This window comes from Lepus europaeus, chromosome 5 (assembly GCF_033115175.1).
Source record: "Lepus europaeus isolate LE1 chromosome 5, mLepTim1.pri, whole genome shotgun sequence".
NCBI classification, from domain to species: Eukaryota; Metazoa; Chordata; class Mammalia; order Lagomorpha; family Leporidae; genus Lepus; species Lepus europaeus.
In genome coordinates, this window is record NC_084831.1 from 27,339,921 (window position 1) to 27,359,883 (window position 19,963).

General features: G+C 43.2%; 1 protein-coding gene across 6 annotated transcripts in view; it reads left to right on the forward strand.

The window, feature by feature from the left end:
• The window catches only part of ZMYM4 (zinc finger MYM-type containing 4), a 183,001-nt gene that overhangs the window by 23,651 nt on the left and 139,387 nt on the right, over positions 1-19,963 (forward strand). Inside the window, exon 1 of one of the 6 annotated variants that reach the window (XM_062190938.1) lies at positions 5,203-5,303. The exons of the other annotated variants lie outside the window; for them this stretch is intronic. The gene's annotated coding sequence lies outside the window, so the exon portion shown is untranslated. Of the gene's footprint in view, positions 1-5,202; positions 5,304-19,963 lie in introns of those variants that run through there. 6 annotated transcript variants of the gene reach the window in all.

The window sequence follows — 19,963 nt, forward strand, 5'->3', positions numbered from 1 at the left end:
CTTCTATTTTGTTCTTTTAAAATTGGCTGTGAAAGTTTCAGAAATACTTTTTTTTTTTTTTTTTTTAAGGGAAAGGGTTCATTGGTAGAAACCCCAATAGACCGGAGGGAAGGGGTGAAGAAGGGAAAGAGGAGAAGGAGAGTGTGAGAGAGCAAGAGAGAGAGAGAGAGAGAGAGATCAAGTGAGAGAGAGAGAGAGATGGAGAGAAAGAGAGCCACGTGTTCAGGAACAGATCCTCTTAAAACTTTGCTGGGGGATGGGCAGGGAAGTAGGAGCAGCAAACCATTAGGATGGGGGTGGAGGGGCCGGCGCTGTGGTGCAGCAGGTTAATGCCTTGGCCTGAAGTGCCTGCATCCCATATGGGCACCGATTCTAGTCCCGGCTGCTCCACTTCTGATCCAACTCTCTGCTATGGCCTGGGAAAGCAGAAGATGGCCGAATCCTTGGGCATCTACACCCACGTGGGAGACCCAGAAGAAGCTCCTTGCTCCTGGCTTCAGATCGGCACAGCTCTGGCCATTGCAGCCAATTGGGGAGTGAACCATCGGGTGGAAGACCCCCCCCCCCCCCCGCCTCTCTGTGTAACTCTGACTTTCAAATAAATAATAAATCTTAAAAAAAAAGGATGGGGGTGGAGCTGACACTCGTGGTTGGGCCGTGTCATCACCTGGCTTCCAGCAGAGGTGGCAGGGGCTACAGCCTAGGATGGTGTCTGGGAATACTTAGAAGCAGGTAATGAGAGGGAGATAAAGGGAGAGAGCATGTACTGGGCTGGGCTGAAGCCAAGAGCTGTGAACTCAACCTAGGTATCCTACATGGATCTCAGGAACCCACCTGCCTACCTGAGCCATCACCATTGCCTACCAGATTTTGTATTAGCTACAAGCTGGAGCTGCAGTTAGAGCTGGGAATTGAACCCAGGTACTCTATGGGATATGGATGTCTCAGCAACTGTGCCAATGGCTGCCCCTCAGAAATTTTTGAATTCTAATATTGAAAATTCTTTGTTTCTTTATATGATCTGTTTTTGCTTTGTCATATAATAATGAAGACTTAAAAGTTCTGAAAACTATAAGACTTTTAAAAAAAGCAGACTGATATAAATGTTCCTGAATGGGGAGACTCTATACTATAAAAATACATGTTCCATAAAATTAACATTACTATTTATGTATTCCAATGAGGTTTTTTTTTCTTTCTTATTTTTGATGGTGGACACAATTTAGAAAAACAGTTATCAAGATCATCAGGAAGGGGTCAGTGCAGTGGTGCAGTGGGCTAAAGCCCTGGCCTGAAGCGCCAGCATCCCATATGGGCACTGGTTCTAGTCCCAGATGCTCCTCTTCCAATCCAGCTCTCTGCTATGGCCCAGGATAGCAGTAGAAGATGGCCCAAGTCCTTGGGCCCCTGCACCCACGTGGGAGACCTGGAAGAAGCTCCTGGCTTCTGGTTTCGGATTGGCGCAGCTCTGGCCGTTGTGGCCACCTGGAGAGTGAACCAACAGGTGGAAGACTTCTCTTTCTGTCTCTACCTCTCTCTGTAACTCTGTTTTTCAAATAAATAAAAGAAATCTTTAAAAAAAAAAAGATCATCAGGAATTAAAAATAGGTGGAAAATGTGCAAGAATATTTTGAATTAGAAGAATAATGGGGGGGGTGGCATTGTGGATTAATGGGTTAACCTGGCATTTCATATGGATACTGGTTCGAGTCCTGGCTACTCTGCTTCTGATCCAGCTCCCTGCTCATGCACCAGGGAGAGCAACAGAGGATGCATAAGTACTTGTGCCCCTGCACCCACGTTGGAGATCTCGAAGAAACTCCTGGCTCCTGGCTTCAGCCTGGCCCTGCCTCAGCCATTGAAGAGTAACCAGTGGATAGGAGATCTCTCTCTCTCTCTGCCTCTCTCTCTCTCTCTTCCTGTAACTATGCCCTTCAAATAAAAAAATACAAATCTTAAGAAAGAATAAAAAAGGGGCCAGCACTGTGGCGTAGCAGGTAAAGCCGATGCCTGCAGTGCCGGCATCCCATATGGGTGCAGGTTCAAGTCCTGGCTGCTCCACTTCCAGTTCAGTTTTCTGCCATGGCCTAGGAAAGCAGTAGAAGATGGCCCAAGTCCTTAGGCACCTGCACCTGTGTGGGAGACCTGGAAGAAGCTCCTGGCTCCTTGCTTCGGATCGGCGCAGCTCTGGCCGTTGAAACCATTTGGGGACTGAACCAGTAGATGAATGATATCTCTCTCTCTCTCTGCCTTTCCTTTCTCTGTGTAAGTCTTTCAAATAAATAAATAAATCTTTAAAAAAGAGAGGAAAAAAATAATAATGAGGCCAGGGGAATAGGGGAATGGGTACCTTGTTTTACAAGATCTTGCATATGATATTGGTGTGGGAATGCTCAGATAAGTTAGCACAAATAAATCAATTGATACTTATGTAAGCATATAGTGTACAGGGGCCTACACTGTTGCATAGCAGCTAAAGCCTCTGCCTGCAGCGCTGGCATCCCATGTGGGTGCTGGTTTGAGACCCAGCAGCTCTACTTCTGATCCCACTCACTGCTATGGCCTGGGAAAGTAGTAGAGGATGACCCAAGTCCTTGGGCCCCTACGCCCACGTGGGAGACTTGGAAGAAGCTCTTGGCTTCAGATTGGCCCACCTCTAGCTGTTGTGGCCATTTGGGGAGTGAACCAGTGGATGGAAGACCTCTCTCTCGGCCTCTGCCACTTTCTGCCTTCCAAATAAATGAACCTTTTTAGGCTGGCGCCGTGGCTCAATAGGCTAATCCTCCTCCTTGTGGCACCAGCACACCCGGTTCTAGTCTCGGTCCGGGCACCAGATTCTGTCCCGGTTGCCCCTCTTCCAGGCCAGCTCTCTGCTGTGACCCGGGAGTGCAATGGAGGATGGCCCAAGTGCTTGGGCCCTGCACCCGCAAGGGAGACCAGGAGAAGCACCTGGCTCCTGCCTTTGGATCAGCGTGATGCGCTGGCCGCAGCACGCCGGCAGTGGCGGCCATTGGAGGGTGAACCAACGGCAAAGGAAGACCTTTCTCTTTGTCTCTCTCTGACTGTCTACTCTGCCTGTCAAAATAAATAAATAAATAAATAAATAAACCTTTTTGAAAACGTTTAGTGTATAGATTATTCATTAAATGATGTTTGGGTTGGCTGCTGATCATTTGGGGGGATAAAAGTTAGATTTTGATCTCATTGCAAATACCATACAATATACAAGAAAAACTCTTAGAGTGCCCAAAGAAAATATTGCTATCATAGAATAGAAAATGTAATTCAAAAAAATGAAAGATTTTACTACATTGAAAAAATTAACACATTTAAGAAAAGAGAAACATATTTGAAATACCAAAGGGAAATGATTGTTTCCAGAACAAGATACCAGACAGATAAAATCCACTGATAAACACTTGAGGAGTCACTACATCTCTAGTTTCTATCTTAACCACCATTCATACTTTCATTCTGCAAATGTTTGAATGCCTGTAAGGTATGAGAACCCCTTGTAAGTAGTGAACAAACAGTAAATGAATAAAATGGGGAAAATCTGTTTTTTTTTTTTTTATGGAGTTTATAGTCTAGTGATAGATGATATTACTGCTACAGAGATAATATAGAACATTTTAAATGGAGCATTTCTGTAGAGGAAAGTAAAAACAGGAGAGATTGTGTGCTTTTGTCAAAGGAATGTTGTTTTAGGTAGTGGCTTTTTTTTTTTTTTTTTTTTTTTTTTTTACAGGAAGAGTGGATAGTGAGAGAGAGAGAGACAGAGAGAAAGGTCTTCCTTTTTGCCGTTGGTTCTCCCTCCAATGGCCGCTGCGGCCGGCTCATCGCGCTGATCCGAAGCCAGGAGCCAGGTGCTTTTCCTGGTCTCCCATGCGGGTGCAGGGCCCAAGCACTTGGGCCATCCTCCACTGCCTTCCCGGGCCATAGCAGAGAGCTGGCCTGGAAGAGGGGCAACCGGGACAGAATCGGGCGCCCCGACCGGGACTAGAACCCGGTGTGCCGGCGCTGCAAGGTGGAGGATTAGCCTGTTGAGCCGCGGTGCCGGCCTAGGTAGTGGCATTTTAAGCAGAGATGAAAGTAATGAGAAAGTGAACCATGTGGTTATCTAAGAGGAAGAATATTCCAGGTAAAAAGAACAAATGGCCAACAGACTATGGGGCTGGAAAGTGCTGTGTAAGTTTTATGCATAGCAAAATGGCAGTAGCTGAAGTTGAGTGAGCAAAGTAGTGAATAGTAGGAGATGAGATCAATAATACATAGGGTGTAGATCATTCTGGGCCTTTCTATCCCAGATAATTCTTTGTTGGGTGTCCTGTGACTTTGTTGGATGTTTGGCCACATTCCTGGCTTCTCTCCACTAGATGTCAGTAGTACCTCCAAGTTGTGACATTCCAAAATTCCAGACAGTGAAATTTTAGATTTGGGGAGCAAAATTCCCTCTGATTGAGAATCACTTCTTTGCTAAATGAGAACTGGGTGCAGGTTCCTTTTGGAAGGGTTGGAGGAAGACTTATACGATGTGCTTGCAATAGTGGGATCCAGTCCTTCCTCAGGAGGAGTCAGACTGCCCAGTCCAGAGGCTTTCTGTCTATGAATTTTCTAGGTCTGGAAGTTGGCAGATGTCTTTGACTTCCATTGTGATGATTTAGGTTGGTTTTAGGCCACCAAATTAAGACATTTTTCTGTTAGATAGATTAAACTGCCCATCTATTTGATTCCTAGGAACATCGTGATCAATTAGTCACCTCCAAAGATCCATGCCGGCCAAAGCATTCAAATCGCTGGTACATCCCTGGTGCCCTTATCTTTGGGGTTAAGTGCTGCCACTTGGCCTCTCCTGTTTTGGGATTCCATTAGCCTCAGCGATGACATTCCTTACAATCATTCCTCATGCATGGAAGGATAGCAACCATAGAGCTTTTCAAAGGATACAGGTGCTCTCATTACTAATATAAAGTTTTCTGGGGTCGTAGGGATGTAGATTGGAGAGCATAAGTCTGCTCCAATGTTATCTCTCTCTCTCTCTCTCTCTCTTTTTTTTTTTTTTTTTTTTAAGATTTATTTTATTTATTTGACAGGCAGAGTTACAGAGAGAGATAGAGACAGAGAGGTCTTCCATCCGCTGGTTCACTCCTCAGATGGCCACAACGACCAGAGCTGCGCTGATCTGAAGCCAGGAGCCAGGAGCTTCCTCTGGGTCTCCCACGGGGGTGCAGGGGCCCAAGGACTTCGGCCATCTTCTACTGCTATTCCAGGCCATAGCAGAGAGCTGGATCGAAGAGGAGCAGGTGGGACTAGAACCAGTGCCCATATGGGATGCTGGTGCTTCAGGCCAGGGTGTTAACCTGCTGCACTATCTCTTTAAGCCTTTGGATTTCCTCTTCCAAATAATGTCAGTGAAATTCTAGTATCTCCGCCTCATTAAATGTAGGCTATTGTTGAATCCAAGTTTCAATCAAAAGTCAAGTAGCTGGTTAGAGACATCTCCAGCTGAATAAGCTTTCATGTAAAATTCAGAGTCTGGGGCCGGAGCCGTGGCTTAATAGGCTAATCCTCCGCCTTGCAGCGCCGGCACACCGGGTTCTAGTCCCGGTCGGGGCGCCGGATTCTATCCCGGTTGCCTCTCTTCCAGGCCAGCTCTCTGCTATGGCCCGGGAAGGCAGTGGAGGATGGCCCAAGTGCTTGGGCCCTGCACCCGCATGGGAGACCAGGAGAAGCACCTGGCTCCTGGCTTCGGATCAGTGCGATGTGCCGGCCGCAGCGTGCCAGCCGCAGCGGCCATTGGAGGGTGAACCAACGGCAAAAAGGAAGACCTTCCTCTCTGTCTCTCTCTCACTATCCACTCTGCCTGTCAAAAAAAAAAAAAAAAAAATTCAGAGTCTGTGTATTTATAGAATATACCCCATATTGATGAATTCTAATTTTCCTCAAATCTGCTTTCACATGGGTCCCCCAGTTTTTTACTTTTATATATTATCAAAATCATAGGATTTTTTTGTCTGTAAACTGTTTCTTCTTGGATTGTATTGTGTACCCTTCTCCCTATAGCATGCTGAAGTTTGGCACTAGTTATGGGACTAGTGGCAATGGGGTTGGTTTGGTCAATTTTGAGGAGAATAAGTATGGTTCTGCCAGATACCTGCTGCACATAGAATCCAGCAATGGAAAACTGTTCTCTTTAGGTATAGGAGTTAAGATACTTCCACTGCAGGTTTGAAATTGTAAGTTTTGTTCTAGTCCAGCCAAATGTTCCCATTCCAAGTTTTAAGGTCTTATTAAGAGTTATTGCTTTTAACTTTCATATGAGCAGCTTGATGAGACAGTGAATTTAGCTGCTTTTACAATTCAGTAGTTCATACAGCTAAATTTTGTATTTGATTTTCAACCATATCAACCTGTGGCTACAAGAGTTATGAGAGTCCTTTTAAGGCTGTTTTGAAAGCTGTTTTTTTATTTTCTCAGACTATGCTTGTGTTAATGTCCCTGTACTTGTAATTATCTTCTGTTGCTGCTTAAGAGCACTTAGGAAATCCATCTCACATAACAGACTTTGTGGTCATCATTACTGTCTTAATAGTTAAGTGTAATAGTCACTTGGATTCCTAAAGTATTTGCTTCAGTTGGCACATCATCATGATTAGCCATAAGTGATAGCTTGATTAATTGTGATGCCACTGCTTGCCTTATTCCTGCTTGAGTCCTTAACTCAAGCCCAAGGATACAGCCAAACCATCTCCAAATCCCATTTTGTGTATCTGTCTCCTTTGGCTGTTACAGATCCTGCCTTAGAGTACAGAAACCACATGATAATTTGAATGTGGAAAGTTTAATATATAATGAGCTATTAACCAGTAATGAAGAAGTAACTTAGGCGTAAAGAACACTAAAGTATACAGAGTAGTCCCTACCTCTAGGGCTGAGGCAAAGTAGCGAAGATGGAGTAAATTTGAAAGATTCCTAGTCTTCCAGTCTCAAGAGATTGAGAGTTTGTTGGAGAGAATATGGTCCACTGGATGCTGGAGAGGTTTGAGGTGCTGCAGGTTTTACTGGCCAGCACAAAATTGCCCTCTGGTGCCAATGGAAGTCACCGGGAAGCCCCTTCTTGAATCTGTATAAGAAGTATGTGAGGAAACTGACATTCTCTGGGAAGCTTCCTTGTCATAGGGATGCCAATGAGACTTGCTGATCTGTTCTGGGAGAAAGTCTGCTGGTTTTTTTTGTTCCTTTGGTTATAAAGTCATCTCCCCTTCTCCCTCCTGCCTGCATTTTTTTTTAAAAAAAAGATTATTTTATATATTTGAAAGAGTTAGGTAGAGGCAGAACAAGAGGGGTTTTCCATCACTGGTTCACTCCCCAATTGGCTGCAACATAACCCCATGTGCTACAACAGTTGCCTACTGGTAGCTTTTGATCAAATGTTAGACACCATAGCTTTTACCTTGTTGATAGCTAGATTGTTTTTAATTCTTTTAACTATTTCTGAACTTTGTTCTGAAATAAAGATACTAGAAATAGTCTGATGATTCTTTTGAGATTTACTTTTAAGCTTTGTTAGGTGGCTCCAGAATAGCCTTTTGGCTACTACTTATTTCATCCCATACTGAGGTGAACATTCTCTTATGCTTTCTGTGATAGCCTATGTGTCCAAATGTCTTTTTCTTCTGGCCAGGGGGAATGTGAATTATTTTAGGCTCTGTGTAAAGTCTAGGAGTTTGTGTTTGCTCTTTTCTAGTGATTTTTTGCCTTGTTGCTCCTTTCTGGTGTCATTTCCCTGTAGTTTTTTCTCTTATTTTTGCATCTTAGTACTTGGCTGAAGGTTAGAGGAGAACCCTGCGATCTCCAGAGTTCTCTCTCAGTGTATCTCACTCTCTAAATATTCTGCCCTGTCAATTCTGGCCTCTTTGATATTTGCTAGTTGTAAAACCTCTTTTCTGAATTCAAGGAGACTGCTAGGTTCTGTTTAGGTTCTCCCTCTGCTTTGTGGCCTGGAAACTTTATCCAAGAAGAATGCTAGGGCACTCATAGAACTTGCCTTTTTCCCTTCCTCAGGGCTCACTCTTGTATGCTGCCTGTTGTCTAATATCTGAAAACTTACTTCATATACTTTGTCTGACCTTTAGTTGTTTAAGGTAGGAAGGTAAATTCAGTCTCTGTTATGCTGTAACAGACTGAAAATAGAAGTCCTGTTCCACTTATTTTTGTTGTATGAAGTGCATTCTCTAGAACAGGGGTCAGCAAACTATAACCTGCAGGCCAGATCCTGTTTGTGGCCTGTTTCTGTATTATCCACAAGCTAAAAGTGGTTTCTGCATTTTAAGGAGCTATGAAAAAGAAATGCCACAAAGATGTTATGTGGCACTTAAAATATTTACTGTTTGTCACTTAATAGAAAAAAATATGCCAACCCCTGCTTTAGAAGATTGGTCAGTATAGGTTTGTGAGAACAACATTTCTTGAGTTAGTCTTGCATGTGGATATGTTTTTATAGGCATGCCTTGCTTTATTGTGCTTCACAAATGATGCTTTTTTTTTTTTTTAACAAATTGAAGATTTGTGGCAATCCTGAGTCAAGTAATATTGTAAGTGCCATTTTTCTAACAACATATGCTCACTTTCTCAGTTTATATCACATTTTGGTAATTCTTAACAATATTTTGAAGTTTTTCATTATTATCATATCTGTTATGATGACCTGTGATTAGTGATTTTTTGAAGTTACTGTTGTAATTACTTTGGGGATCCATGGGCATGCCCATGTTAATAGAGCACACAAGCATTATGTTTGTTCTGAATATTCTAACAACTGGTTCTTCCCTCATCTCACTTCCTCCTCTTTGGCCTGTTTACTGAGACACAGTACTATTGCAGTTAGGCCAGTAATAACCCATGGTGGCCGCTGGTTGTAATAAAAGGAATAGTTCCATGTCTCTCATTTTAAAATAAAACTAGAAAACTTAGTAAGGAAGGAAAGCTAAGATAGGCTGATAGCTAGACCTCTCGTGCCAAACAGTTAACCAAGTTGTGAATGCAAGGAAAAGTTATTGAAAGAAATAAAAAGTGTGACTCCAGGGAATATAAGTGATAGGAAAACAAAGCAGCCTTACTGTTAATGTGGAGGGAGTTTTAGTGGTGTACATAGCAGATCCATTCAGCCACAGTGTTCCCTTAAGCCAAAGCCTAATCCAGAGAAAGTACCAACTCTTTAATTCTTTGAAGGCTGAGAGAGGTAAGGAAGCTGCAGAAGAAAAATTGAAGCTAGTAGAACTTGGTTCATGAGGTTTAAGGAAATAACTTGCCTCTAAATATAAAAGTACAAAGCGAAATAACAAGGGCTGATATAGAGACTTTACCAAGTTATGCAGAAGATGAAAGTGGCTACAGTAAAGAACATATTTTCTTCTTTAAAGATTTTATTTATTTATTTGAAAGGTTGAGTTACACAGAGAGAGGAGTGGCAGAGAGAGGGAGAGGTCTTCTGTCTGCTGGTTCACTCCCCAAATGGCTGCAACGGCCGGAGCTGTGCTGATCTGAAGCCAGGAGCCAGGTGCTTCTTCAGGTCTCCCACATGGGTGCAGGGGCCCAAGCACTTGGGCCATCTTCCACCGCAGAGAGCCGAATCAGAAGAGGAGCAGCTGGGACTAGAACCAGTGCCCATATGGGATGCCGGCGCCGCTGGCAGAGGATTAACCTACTGCGTCACGGCACCGGCCCCCAGATTTTCATTGTAGTTGAAATAATCTTATTGAGAAAATGATGTTACCTAGGATTCGCAGCTTAAGAGGAGAAGTTAATGCCTGGCATCAAAACTTCAAATATGGGCTGATGCTTATCAGGGGTTAATATAGCTGGTGATTTAAGTTGAAGCCAGTGCTTGTTTTTCGTTCCAGAAATCCCAGGACTCTTTAAGAATTACACTAAATCCACTCTACCTGTGTTGTATGAATGGAACAACAAATCCTAGATCGCAGCACATCTGTTTACAGCATGTTCACCCAATATTTTAAGCCCACTTTTGAGACCTACTGTTTAGACCTATTGTTTCAAAATATTGCTGCTCACTGACAATATACCTGATCACCAAAGTGCTCTGATGGAGATGTGTAGTGAGAATAATATTTTCATGACTGCTCAGCCAATGTCCACACTGTAACCTGTCTGTCAATCAAGGAGTCATTTTAGCCTTGAAGTCTTATTTACGAAATGTATTTGGTAAGGTTATAGCTGCCGTACATAGTGATTCCTTTGATAAATCTAGGGAAGCTGAATTGAAAACCTCCTGACAGGGAGTCATCATTCTAGATGCTAGTCAGAACATTGCATGATTTATGGGAAGAGGTCAAAATATCAACATCAGCAGAAGTTTGGAAGAAGTTGATGTCAACCCTCAAGGATGACTCTGAGGGATTGATCCCATTAGTAGAGGAAATACCTGCAAATGTGGTAGACATAGCAAAAGAACTAGAATTAGAAGTAGAGCCTGAAGATGTGACTCATTAGCTGCAATTTCATGATCAGTCTTTAAACAGAGGGGAGTTGCTTCTCACAGATGAGCAAAGAAAGTGGTTTCTTTATTTCTTTGTTTTTTTTTGAAAGGCAGAGAGAAATCTTTCATCTGCTGACTCACATGCCAAGTGTCTGCAACAGCCAGTGTTGGGCCAGACCAAAGCCAGGAGTCTAGAACTTCATCCTGGTCTCCCACATTGGTTTCAGCGACCCAAATACTTTTTTCACTGCTGCCAGCCAGGGTGCTCCTCAGCAGGAGCTGGATTGGAAGTAGAGGCGCTGGGAATCTAACCAAGTCCTCTGATAAGGGATGTGGGTGCCCTAGGGGGCAGCTTAGCTCTAGCTGTGACAAATGCCTGCATCAGGAAGTGGTTTCTTGAGGTGGAATCTCTTGAAGATACTATGACACTATTGACAGAATGAAAATATATAGAATATTATATAAAGATCTAGAGTATTATAAAAATTTAATTAATAAAGCAACAGGGTTTGAGAGGAGTGACTCCAATTTGGAAAGGAATTCTATGGGTAAAATGGTATCAAACAATATCAAATACTGCAAAGAAATCTTTTGTAAAAAGTAAAGTCAGTTGATGAAACAGACTTCATTGTTTTATTTTTTTAAAAAAGATTTATTTATTTATTTGAAAGTCGGAGTTACACAGAGACTGAGAGGCAGAGAGAGAGAGCGACAGAAGTGTATGTGTGTGTGTGTATGACACACACACACATTTTCCATCCACTCCCCAAATGACCACAATGGCTGTCCCCATCTCCCATGTGGGTGGTATAGACCCAAGCAGTTGAGCCATCATCATCTGTTTCCTTAGTTATAGTAATCAGGGAGGTGGGTCAGAAGTGGAGCAGGGGCTGGCGCTGTGGGGTAATGGGTAAAGTTGCCACCTGTGGTGCTGGAATCCCATAGGGGCACCAGTTTGAGTCCCAGTTGCCCCAGTTCCAATTCAGCTCCCTGCTAATGTACCTGGGAAAGCAGTGGGAGATGCTTCAAGTCACTGGGTCCCTGCACCCACATAGAAGACCCAGAAGAAATTCCTGGCTCCTGGCTTTGGATCTGCCCAGCTCCGGCCGTTGTAGCCATTTGGGGAGTGGACCAGTGGATGTAAGATCTCTTTCTGTCTCTTCCTTTCTCTCTGTAACTCTGCCTCTTAGATAAATAAGATAAATCAAAAATATATAAATAAAATAAAAGATAAAACATTTATTTATTTGAGAGGCAGAGTTAGAGAGAGGGAAAGACACAGAAAGAGATTTTCCATTTGCTGGTTCACTCCCCAAGTGGCCTCAAGGGCCAGGGCTGGGTTAGGCTGAAGCTGGGAGCCAGAAGCTGGATCCAGGTCTCCAATGTAACCCTCTGTTCTTTAGTGGTATACTACATGGCTGGTATCATCACTTGTAGAAGAGTCTTGAACTTGATAGAGCTTATGTTGAAAATTTAAATTTATATATAAATTTATACTTATTTACATGTGGTTATATAAAATATGTAAATGTGTAAAACATATAAATTTGTACTAAAACATTTAAAAATTTTTTCTTTAAAAAAGTTGTATTTATCCCTTGGGCTGTTTTCTGCTGCTTTCCCATGCACATTAGCATGGAGCTGGATCAGAAGTGGAGCAGCTGGAATATGAACTGGTGACCATATGAGATTCTGGTGCTGCAGGTGGTGGCTTAACCTGCTACACCACAATGCTGGCCTCCAAAACTATTTTTTACTTGAGAGAGAGCAAGCAAGAGAGTGACAAAGAACTCTTCTGCTGTTTCATTCCTCAAGTGCGTGTAACAGCTGTGACTGAGCTGGGGCTGGCGCCGGGAGCTAAAATTAGAGTCCAGGTCCCCCAGTTGGGTGACAGGTATTCAGTTACTGGAACTGTCACTGGTGCCTCCCAGGGTCTACGTTGGCAGGAAGCTGGATCCAGAGTCAAGAATCCAACCCAGGTGTGTTCCCATGTGAGATGTGTGCATCTTAATCTCTAGGGTAAACTCCTGCTCATATTTTTATCTTCCAGTTCCATTTTTCCATGAATGTTTTGAAGTCCTCTTGTATATACCAGCAACAAACAATTGAAAAGATGAAGAGATGTTTATTTTGGTGCAAAATTGTTTTGCAGTCTGTACGTAGTTTTTCTCATGGTAAGCATTTTCTGTGAACTGTGGGAATATCCTTTAAAGTTTTTTTATTTGTTTGTTTTATTTGAAAGAGAGAGGGAGAAATTATCTTTGACCCACAGGTTCACTCCCCAGATACTGTAACAGCTGGGACTGGGCCAGGTCCAAGCTATGGGTCTCCCATGAGGGTGTCAGGGACCCAAGTACTTGAGCCATCTATTCCTGTCTTGCTGGGTATGCATTAGCAGGAAGTTGGAATTGGACGCAGAGTAGGGACATAAACCTAGTCTCTTAGATACATAATGTGTGCATTCCAAGTGATATCTTGACTGCTGAGCCAAATGCCCACTCTGTATACTTTATGAATGTAGGTAAATTTTTGAAAATTATTTCAGTAAGCTTTATTCTTTTTTTAAAGATTTTTTAATTTGAAAGGCAGAGTTACAGAGAGGCAAAGGCAGAGAGAGAGAGCGAGCAAGCGTGAGGTCTTTCATCTGCTAGTTCACTCCCCAAATGGCTGTAACAGCTGGAGTTGGGCAGATCCAGAGCCAGGAGCTTCTTCCAGGTCTCCCACGTAGGTGCCGGGGCCCAAGGATTTGGGCCATCTTCCACTGCTATCCCAGGCCCTAGTAGAGAGCTAACCCAATAATATTTTTTAAGGTTTATTTATTTGAAAGGAAAAGTTACAGAGTGTCAGAGAGAGGTCTTTGATCAGCTGGTTCACTCCCCAAATGGCTGCAGTGGCTGAAGCTGGGCTGATCCAAAGCCAGGAGCCAGGAACTTCTTCAGATCTCCCACATGGGTGCAGGGGCCCAAGAACTTGAGCCATCTTCTGCTTTCCCAGGCCATAGCAGAGAGCTGGATGGGAACTGGAGCAGCCAGATCTCAAACTGGTGCCCATATGGGATGCCTGCACTGCAGGCAACAGCTTACCTCCTACACCACAGCGCCAGCCCAGTAAGCCTTAATTTTTTAAGGTGTGCTTTTGTAAATTTAACTTATAGCTTTGATATAGTTCTTTTTCCTTAAGTTATAAGAATAGTTTTATATTTGTATTATTATTCACCAGCATGTCTTTGTTATTTACATTGTGCCAGGTATTATCATAGACTTATTTTATGTTGTAAGAGAAGAATAAAATTGTTTTATTTTAAGTAATTGAGTAATAAAGAATTTCATTATTTAGAATAATTTAATGTAATATATTTGTAGCAATCATTTATCTATGTATAATGATAATATATTCCCGGAAAGGGAAATTAAGAAGCTTTTAAGTTTATCCTAGCTCATCTGGTTCCTTAGAAGACTTGGGATTACTTTGTTATATTTTTTGGTAGGAGGAGAAGAAATGACCTTCTGTCATTCCTGTTGTTTGGATGTAGTTTTTGTTTCTAGAGTTCATATGTTGAGAGTTTGGTCCTAAGTGTGGCAGTATTGAGAGGGTTAGGACTTTAAGAGGTGGGGTTTAGTAGGAGGTCTTGAGGTCAGTTGAGGCATCTGCTTAAAAGAGATTAATGTGTTTCTTGTGGGTTCCTGAGTTCTTCTCAAAAAAGTATTGTCACAGAAGCCTGAACCTTGTCCCATCCAGCTCTCTCTGGCTTCCTGTTTTGAGATGTGATGCTTTCTCCCAAATGCACGTTCACCATGATGTGATATCATCCATTGTTGGCCCTCCTCAGAGGCTGAACCAGTGGGGCTACCTTATTTTGGACTCTGAACCCAAAATTGCGAGGGGAAATAAACTTTTTTTGTTTATAAAGTTATACCGCCTCACATATTTTGTTAGAGTAATGAAAAAAACGACTACTACAGCCATATAATTTAATTATACTTTATATTTTAAGATTTCAGTATACCTCATAGTGATCTGATTACTTGTCTTCCAGTTATTTTTGTTAGAGAACTGTATTTCAATGGCCTCTTCCTAAGGAAACTTAAGTATCTGCTTATTTTTGAGCATTTAATTTTTATTGTGAAGGTAACATTGTATAGGCAATTTAAAAGATTAAAAGGATTTAAGGGTGAAAATTTCTTTTAATTTCACTACTTACTGGATAACTTGTATATTTAAATGAGTGCATGCTAAAATTCCTCATTTTAATATTTTTTTTAAAGTAGGTTTGAGAACTAAGAAACCTGAAAATGTATTTTTTTTGACAGGCAGAGTTAGACAGTGAGAGAGAGAGACAGAGAGAAAGGTCTTCCTTCCGTTGGGTCACCCCCCAAATGGCCGCTACGGCCGGCGCCTGCACCGATCCAAAGCCAGGAGCCAAGTGCTTCCTCCTGGTCTCCCACAAGGGTGCAGGGCCCAAGCACTTGGGCCATCCTCCACTGCCTTCCCAGGCCACAGTGAAGAGCTGGAGCACTAGGTGAGGAGCACTAGGACAGAATCCGACACCACAAGTGGGACTAGAACCTGGGGTGCCAGTGCCGCAGGCAGAGGATTAGCTAAGTGAGCCGCAGCGCCGGCCCTGAAAATGTATTTAAAAATTACTTTTGTGAAAATTTTGAACTTGATCCTTCTGCACCTGCACTTATATTATTTAATATATTAAATGTTATACTAAGTAATAATTACATAGTCTTACCTATTGTGGCTTTAGAAAAACACAAGATACTATCATTTTTATGATAGAAAAAGTTAATGTGTTATTACGAAAAAATTAATATTTTAATTTCAATTAAGACTTAGCTGGTTTTGCTTTTAAGTTACTCCTCTTTATTTTTTTAATTAATTTATTTATTTGAAAGAGTTACACAGAGAGAGAAGGAGAGGCAGAGAGAGAGAGAGAGAGCGGTCTTCCATCTGCTGGTTCATTCCCCACTTGGCTGCAACGGCCGGAGTTGCACTGATCTGAAGCCAGGAGCCAGGAGCTTCTTCCGGGGCAAGCTCCTTGCGGGTGCAAGGACTTGGGCCATCCTCCACTGCCTTCCCAGGACACAGCAAAGAGCCGGATCCGAAGTGGAGCAGCCGGGACTCGAACTGGCCACCCATATGGGATGCCAGTACTGCAGGCAGCGGCTTTACCCGCTACGCCACAGTGCCGGCCCCTAGTTACTCTTCTTTAAATAAATGTTCTTGTTGATATCTGTTTAGTTTTACGATATATTTCCCTGTGAAGAAACATTACAATATTTAAATCCTGTTTTTCTCTCTAATACGTGTGTGTGGTAGCTAGTAATATTCAAAATTAGGGACTTTGGTCATTTTTTTTAAAATATATATATATATATTTTATTCTTGACAGGCAGAGTGGACAGTAGAGGGAGACAGAGAGAAAGGTCTTCCTTTTTGCCGTTGGTTCACCCTCCAATGGCCGCCGCGGTAGGTGCGTTGCGGCCGGCGCGCCGCGCTGTTCCAATGGCAGGAGCCAGGTGCTTCTCCTGGTCTCCCATGGGGTGCAGGGCCCAAGAACTCGGGCCATCCTCCACTGCACTCCCTGGCCACAGCAGAGAGCTGGCCTGGAAGAGGGGCAACCGGGACAGGATCGGTGCCCCGACCGGGACTAGAACCCGGTGTGCCGGCACTGCAAGGCGGAGGATTAGCCTACTGAGTCACGGCGCCGGCCCGACTTTGGTCATTTTTATTGGTATTTGCCTTTTCTTGTTCTTTTCATGAACAAATATGAATTTATTAGCCATTATATATATTTTCGTGGCCTTAGCATAAATTATATTTTATTTCATTAAGGTTGGGTTATTCAGTTCTGAAACTTTTTGCCTTCTAAGAAAAGTGAAAAACTGGGGCCGGCATTTGGCATAGTAGGTTAAGCTGCTGCCTGCAGTGCCAGCATCCCATGTGGGCACTGATTTGAGTCCTGGGTGCTCCACTGCAAATCCAGCTCTGTGCTAATGTTCCTGGGACAGTAGTGGAGGATGGACCAAGTGCTTGGGCCTCTGCCACTCACATGGCAGACTCAGACGAAGCTCCTGGCTCCTGAACCCACCCTGGCCTTATTAACATCTGAGGAGTGAACCAGCAGATGGAAGACCTCTCTTTCTGTCTCTCCCTTGCTGTCTGTAATTTCGCCTTTCAAATAAATAAAATATTTAAAAAGAAGAAATGGAGCCGGTACTGTGGTGTAGCTGGTAAAGCCTCTGCCTGTGGTGCTGACATCCCATTTGGGCACTGGTTTGAGTCCCAGCTACTCCACTTCTGATCCAGCTCCCTGCTAATGCGCTTAGGAAAGCAGTGGAGCAAGGTCCAAGTTCTTGGCCCGTGCACCCACATTGGATACCTGGAAGAAACTCCTGAATATTGGTTTCAGATTGGCCCAGCTTATAAGGCTTTTGTGGCCATTTGGGGAGTGACCCAGTGGATGGAAGATCTCTCATCCTTCCACCCCCACTCTAACTCTACCTTTCAAATAAATAAGTAAATCTTTTTTTTTTTTTTTAATTTGACAGGTAGAGTTATAGACAGTAAGAGAGAGACAGAGAGAAAGGTCTTCCTTCCATTGATTCACTACCCTAATGGCTGCTACAGCCGGCACTGCGCCGATCCAATGCCAGGAAGGAGCTGGGTGCTTCCTCCCGGTCTCCCATGCAGGTGCAGAGACCCAAGCACTTGGGCCGTCCTCCACTGCCTTCCCGGGCCACAGCAGAGAGCTGGACTGGAAGAGGAGCAACCGGGACTAGTACCCGGCGCCCCAGCTGGGACTAGAACCCAGGGTGCCGGCACCATAGGCGGAGGATTAGCCAAGTGAGCCATGGCGCTGGCCAGTAGATCTTAAAATAACCAAAATGAAAAACTTCAGAAGCAAAATTATAACTAACTCTTTCAGTTAAGGTTGCTTGCTGTGTGTATGTTGTGATAAGTATTGTAACTGTCACTATGGTTTGGTGCTGCTCAGTGCCTGAGTGTCTAGTAGATGTATCTACATTTCTTTTATAGCATTAGTGCAAAGTCAGCACAATCAAAATACAAATAATGCCTTAGAATTACTGTGAAGGCCGGCGCCAATAGGCTAATCCTCCGCCTGTGGCGCCGGCACCCCGGGTTCTAGTCCCAGTTGCTCCTCTTCCAGTCCAGCTCTCTGCTGTGGCCCCGGCTTCAGCGGCCATTGTGGGGTGAACCAACGGAAAAGGAAGACCTTTCTCTCTGTCTCTCTCTCTCTCTCACTGTCCACTCTATCTGTCAAAAAAAAGAATTACTGTGAAAATAGTTGTGACTTTGAGGACTCCTTAAAGGATCTTGGAGCCCTATGGTTCTGAGATTGCTTTAAGGGTCATCTTTTTCAGAGGCATCTTACTTGGTTACAATTGTATTTCAAGACTGAATAATCATTGTTTGCCTGTGTTTTCATTCCTATAGATGGTTTGAAGCAGGTAGACCTCAGTTGGTGCTTCAATTTTTTTTTTTTAATCAAAATAAGATTTCACATATTTTTTTGGATTGATTTTTACTTTGGCAGGGGATTGTGGTAAGTTGCCTTTTAATCGAATTCAGGGGTCAGAAATCTAAGGCAAGCAGTCCTAGATTATTTTTACTTTTAGTAATTGAAGAGGGGTCAGTATTGTGGTAAAGTGAGTTAAGCTGTCTCCAGCAATGTCACACACTGTATGGTCACCAGTTTGAGTCTTGGCTCTGCTGCCAATCCAGCTCCCTGCTAACGTGCAATGGATAGCAGTGTAAGATGGCCAGGTACTTGTGCCCCTGCACCTATGTGGGAGCCCCAGAGGAAGCCCCAGAGGAGCCAATCCAGCTCCCTGCTAACGTGCAATGGATAGCAGTGTAAGATGGCCAGGTACTTGTGCCCCTGCACCTATGTGGGAGCCCCAGAGGAAGCTCCTGGCTCCTGGCTTCAGCCTAGCCAAACCCCAACTGTTGGGACCATTTGGAGAGTGAACCAGTGGAGGGAAGATCTGTCTCTTTCTGTTCTGTAACTCTGCCTTTCAAATAAATAAATTGTAAAAAATAAAACCTAAAAACTTGTAGTTTCAAAGTTCCAAGTTTATAAGAAGAAAATCATGGAAACATTTATTTTCTTCTTTCTGTAGTGTACTTTTTTTTTTTTTTTTAATATTTATTTATTGGAAAGGCAGAGTTGCAGAGAGGTAGAGGCAAACAGAGAGGTCTTCCATCCACTGGTTCACTCCCCAGATGGCCACAATGGCTGGAGCTGGGCTGATTCAAAGCCAGAAACAACTTCTGGGTCTCCCTTGTGGGTGCAGAGGCCACAAGTTGGCTATCTTCCACTGCTTTCCCAGGCCATAGCAGAGAGCTGGATTGGAAGAGGAGCAGCTGGACTCGAACTAGTGCCCATGTGGAATGCTGGTACTGCTGGTAGCGGCTTTACCCACTATGTCACAGCACCGGCCCCTGTAGTGTACTTTTAAGCATAACATACACATGGAGATTGAAAGGGAAACATATCCAGCTATTCAAAAATTATTATTTTTGTTTTCGTGTCTGTATAGGTTAATTTTCTATTTAACTGTTGTGGAAAGAAGTCATAAAAGCACTGTTAAGGTAATGGCTTTTGAGAAATGAAGTGTTTTTTTTTTTTTTAAATTGTATTTTCTCTTTAATGACTGAGAGTCTTTAAGCTATATTTCATGATAAAAATTTTTAAAAGGTTTATTTATTTGAAAGGCAGTCACAAAAATATTTTTCCTTGCTGGTTCATTCCCTCAAATACCTGCAGTAGCCAGGTTTGGTACAGAGAATCCGGAAGCCAACAATGTTATCTGGGTTTCTCGTGTGTGGCAGAGACCCAAGTACTTGGGCCGTCATTTGCTGCTGTTCCAGGCCCATTAGCAGGGAGCTGGTTTGGGACCTAAGCAGCTGGGACTTGAACTGGCACTCTGATTTGGGATGCTAGCATCAACAGCAGCAACTTAGCCTAGTTAGCCACAACACCAGCACCTCATGATAAATTTAACTAGTTTATGGTTATTTAGTTATTAAAATATATAATATAAAAATATTTGATGATTATTATTTGAAAGGGAGAGTTAAGAGAGAGGGAGAGGCATCCACTGGTTCTCTCCCCAAATGGTTACAATTGCTGGGCTGAAGCCAAGAACTCCATTAAGGTTTTTGTCAGGGACCCAAATACTTGGGTCGTTTGCTTTCCAGGTGCATTTGCAGGGAGCTGGATCAGAAGTGGAGCAGCTGGACTGGAACTGGTGCTCATGTGGGATGCCAGCTTCATCTGCTGTGCAACAACTCAGGCTCTTATGATGTAAATTTAACATGCTAGTGATACATTCTCTGAAACTGTGGTAGAGCATTTCTTTCTTTTTTGGACAGGTAGAGTTAGAGAGAGAGAGAGAGAGAGAGAGAGAGAGAGACACAGAATGGTCATCCTTC